Consider the following 4,921-nt stretch of genomic DNA (forward strand, 5'->3'; position numbering starts at 1 on the left):
AGTGGTGGAGCCGATTAGAAATACTTAGTAGTTTTAGGAATTGACCAAAGGTGCTCCTTCCCAGAGAAAGGGGGTGTCTGCAGCAAAAGAGCCCTAATTCCAGGCAGGTGTAGAGAATGGAGAGCTGTCCTCAAGGCTTATTCTTATAAAGACCCCATCCTGGGGAACCGCAGGGCAGATGCCTGGCGACGCTGCCCAGGCCCAGCTCCATGCGCAGGGCAGAGGGCGCTCTGAGTCACACGGGGCCCTGGTCACCGGGGGCACAGCCGCTGGTGTCCACAGGTCAGACTCTGAGCCACCGGCAGCCACAGAGCAGAAGGAGGAGTCAGTCAGCTAAGGACAGTCCTTCCCAGAGCTGCCACCTCCGCCCCCACCAGCCGACTGGTCCACTCCCCGCCCTCAGCCAGGATATTCCAGCACAGAGCCAGCGGGACCACAGATCCAACCTCCAGCCCCAGAGCCCCAGACCATACCTGGATGCCCAGACAGACGACGTCCTCTGCGGCGAGGTCCCCCTGCTGGCACCGTCCTGCTCTGCCTCATCTGCCCAGCCTGGCATCCTGCCCTGCCCGTGCTCACCCGCCGCACTGGGGACAGCACCTGGCGAGGCTGCAATGGAGCAGGTACCACGTGTGTGCTTCTTGATGACATTTCCAAGACATCAGCAGTCCTGGGGGCAACCCCATGGGCTGCAGCAGGAGAGCACTTGAGGGTTTGGAAAAGGTTTAGGATCTTTCTGAACCCTTCCAGAATGTGCTGCAGGGAACGAGCGTGTTCCCGCGATGAGGCTGTCAGCCAGGATCATGCTCAGATTGCAACAGCCTGGGAGGTAGGTCTCAGACACTGTAGGCGGGGTGCCCCTGGTGTCCCCCACACCACCCTGGGAGCCCAGACAACTCTGAGGCAGCCCTCCTCGCCAGCCCCACTTCAAGTTTCTTGTCATTCCCAAAGAGCCTCCCCCACGCCCGGGAGACTCCCTCTGCACCTTTACAACCCTGCTGCCCTGCAGAAGGGCCCCCACCCATCCCTGCAGCCCCAGGGCTGCCAACCACGTGGAGGCCTGGCCATTTACTGACCGGTCACCTCATCCCTGCCAGGCCTCCAGTCCCCCACAGCAGCTGAGGTCCTGGGCTCTCCAGCCTTGCTCCCATGCAGGGAGAGAGACAGGGTCACTTTGAGCAGAAAAGGAGGAGCCAAGTTTGGAGAAGTTTCTCCTAAAGTATGGGCCTGGTGGCTCTTTTTTTCCCACTGGAAGGAAAACAGCCCAGGTAGCATCTCCCCAGACAGCTGGAGACTCTGACTTCTCCAGGAAAAAGCTTCATCATAAATACGACAGAACAGCCGATTTAAATGCTTTACTGTTGATAAAAGCAAAATTATGAAAACCAATGCCTGGTGAATGGGAAAATAAAGCCCAATCAGCAGAGCAGCAGCATCAGGTCCTGTGAGTTGGGAGACGGAGCCAATGTCCTCCCCTCACCCCCTGGCGCTGGTGCAAGCCATGGCCCTCCCTGCAGGCCTGGTGCACGGCCCGGCTTCCAGAGCAGCTCCCAACCAGGAGACGCACTCCAGCTCCCAACGGCAGGGTCCTCCCTCTGCCCAGTACCTTCCACTGACGTCCAGGCCACAGACTGCCCCCAGGATTCTCATACCTGCCAGGGTTGGTCTTTGGCTGCAGCTTCAGCGGGGTGGCTGGGAACCACAAGTCTCTAAGAAGGCCACAGGGCAGAGCCACAGGTCAAGGAGAGTCCCCTGCAGGCCGGGCCCACACTAGTTTCCAGCAGCACCTTGCTAACCCTGGGCCCTGCAGCTGGGCCCGGCGCCACATCCTCACCCGGCCATGCTGCAGCCCCATGGTTGGCACCACTCAGACCCTGCACCTGGGCTCCCTCCCTCTGCCTACTGAGCTCAGCCTGGTCAGCAAGACACAGGCAGCTCCCCTCCCAGGTCCTCTCTCTCAGAGGATGGTCCCCCAAAACCCCTGCTGTGTGGCCAGGGCCCAGAGCTGCTCCCACCCTCGGTCATACCTACCAGGTCCCCGTCTACCCCCCTCGGGGTGGGGGTTCCTGGGGGCAGGAGCCAGCCCTGGTGTGCAGATGCCAGCCACTCTGAGAGCAGTGTTCACAGAGCTGCAGCTCACGGCTCTGTGCTAAGCGCTGGGTGGCCTTTACCTGGTGCAGCCCTGTGAGAGAGGTAGAGTTCGTGCCCCCACTGCACAGGACTTGAGGCTCAGCCTAGGCCATGTGCCCCAGGCCCTGGCAGGGTCAGAAGTCCAGGTACACCAGGCCACCTCCATGACCCACCACATCCTCAGGGCAAGGAAGGAACAGCCATACAGGGGTCCCCAGCAGCACGTCATGAAAGGTGGGCTCCTTGGCACGAAAAGCTCACAAAGCGGGCACACGCCTTCCCCCACCCGGCAGACGGCAAGCACAGTGGCCGAGAGCCCCAACTCCCAGACGCACCTGGTGCCCACTGGCAACCTTGGGCAAGTCGTCAGCCCTCTGGACAGGAGTCTGCTCTGCAGTGGAGTGGGCAGGGTTCTTGGGAAGGTGAGAAGACACACGGAACACGGAGGAGGAGGAGGGACACACGGAAAGGAGGCTGGGGGAGCGACGCAGGCACCTCCGTGCTCATCCAGCTCCCAAGCCACCAGCCCGGGCCCCGTCCGCTGCCAGGTTCCACAGCGCACGTCAGAGGCGCACCCAGCACAGCCCAGCCCACCGCAACCATGAAAGGCACACCGGCGTGCCAGCTGCACCCTGCGCAGTCAGCAGTGGGGACTTCCTTCTGGAGCTGGCAGTGGCTCCACTCTGCTCTACTTAGCAACACTGTTGACTTCTCACCGCCTTGTTCTTCGAAAAGCAGACCCTGGGCAGGCTCGAGCAGGCTGGTGGGACAGTCAGAGGACTGTGAAGGGGGGCCCGCCATGCCCACCCCTCTCCCAGGCCCCAGGGTTTGGGACCACAAAGCACTCAGCAACAAGAGCTGGACACAGGCACCCAGCCGCTGCCTCCTCAGCCCCAGCCCCAGGGCAGCAGTGTGCCCGGGAAAGGAAATGGGCTTGAGGGTCCCACGGCAGCACTTTCAGCAGCCCTTGCGCTCCGGAGGCTGCAGATGACAGGAGCACCTGGGCACTTGGACCCTGCACACTCGAAAGCACATGCCTCCTCTGTGATACACAACACACTCACTTACAATACATACAACACACAGCACACACAACATACATAACACACAACACACAGGACACACACTGAACACACACACCCTGCCAGGGTCTACAGAGCAGGGTGAGCCACCGCAGGTTGCCCGGACGTCTGACTCAGGGCGGCCTGTCCCTTCAGCCTTGGCCACACGGTTGTGCCACTGCAGATGACCCAGGGACACCAGCCGCTCCCCAGGGAGGCAGATTGATGCCAGGGGCTGGTTGGGCCCCAGGGGACTCGGGCCACACAGAGGTGGCAGGTGCAAGGGCGGGACAAGGTGACATAATAGCTAACAACTGGGGAAGACCGTTGTGGGCAGAGTGCCGTTGGGGAAGCCAGGTGGGGGCGCTGAGACAGAGAGGTGGGATGAGGCAGAGACAGAGGACGCAGGCCGGCGCCTCTGCCCTTGGAGGAGTGGGCACTGTAGCCCAAGGAGGAGAAGCCACAGCTGCCCGCACCCCTCCAACCTCTCACCCCAGCTCCTGCAAACCCTCTCGGCTGACACCCGAGGATCATAATACAGCAGTCAAAATAAAAGTCACCGACCTGCGGCCCGCACAGGGTGGCTCCGGAGCTACCCTGGAGCCCAGGAGATGCTGCTGACTCCTGCCGAGAGAGCCCCACGGCTGTGCCAGCCCAGTGAAATCAACACACGGGACCTGCTCACACAAGGTCCCAAGCCCTGCCACCTCTTCATTCAGCCCCCAGGCCAGGCCAGCCCCCTCCAAGGCCAGAGTCGAGACGGGTGTGGTTAGCAACGTCTCCTAGCCGCCCACCGTGTAGGACACCCAGGCACTGTGCCCAGCATGTTGCCCAGGCGACCCCGGACTCCTCACCACAGCCATGAGGAAGGCACTGTCACCATGCCTAGGGACGCACGGTGCAGAGCAGAGACCCGCCCTCAGCCCCTTCCCTGAACTTGGAGCCCCCCAAGTGGCAATGCAGCCGTGGAGTCCTGAGATCCAGCAGCCACCGGTGTGGAAGTGCTGTTAGGAAAGGGAACGGTGGACACAGACACCCCTGCCTTGGGGGCCAGAACCATCCCAAGGGCACAAAACCATCAAATGGGGCCACGGCTTTTGGGGAAGGTCAGCTGTGGGGTCTCCTTCCACCGGCTGCCTCCTCCTCTCACACACTCCCCGACAGGAGCCTTTCCAGCAGGACAGGTCGGCCGAGGAGAGCTGGCTGGAGGGCGTCCACGCCGAGCCCTGCGCCCACCCGCCCGCGGTCAGGATAAGGGACTTCCCAGGTGAGGCCAAACGCAGGGCCAGGCATCAGCCCCACTCGGGGCTGGGCCGAGCTTACCCCTACCTTACACACAGGGAAACCGAGAGACCGTTCATGAGATGACAGTCCAGTGCCAGGGCCCCACAGTGGGACCTGACCCGAGGCGGGCAGCCCAGCGGGCAGGGCAAGGGGACGCCTCGCTCTCCCAGGAGCAGCCTGGCTTTGCCTCTGAGCAGGGAGCTGGACGGAAGGGGGGTGGCGGGTCCGAGCCCGGCTAAATCCACGGAAACAGGACAGCCCAAGCCCCTCTGGTCTGCCTGAGCCCCCACCCCGGGCCACCCACCTGCCGGCGTCTCCTGCCCTGGGCACCCTCCCCAGGGGTGCGGGCAGACAGCCCCCACCTTACTCACCCCCGGGAAGCTCCAGGACCCCGGCAGCGGGAGGGTGCGGGGTGGCAGCCACGGCCCGAGGCCAGCGGCGCACGG

Source organism: Galeopterus variegatus, unplaced genomic scaffold (genome assembly GCF_000696425.1).
Source record: "Galeopterus variegatus unplaced genomic scaffold, G_variegatus-3.0.2 Scaffold889, whole genome shotgun sequence".
Classification (NCBI taxonomy): domain Eukaryota; kingdom Metazoa; phylum Chordata; class Mammalia; order Dermoptera; family Cynocephalidae; genus Galeopterus; species Galeopterus variegatus.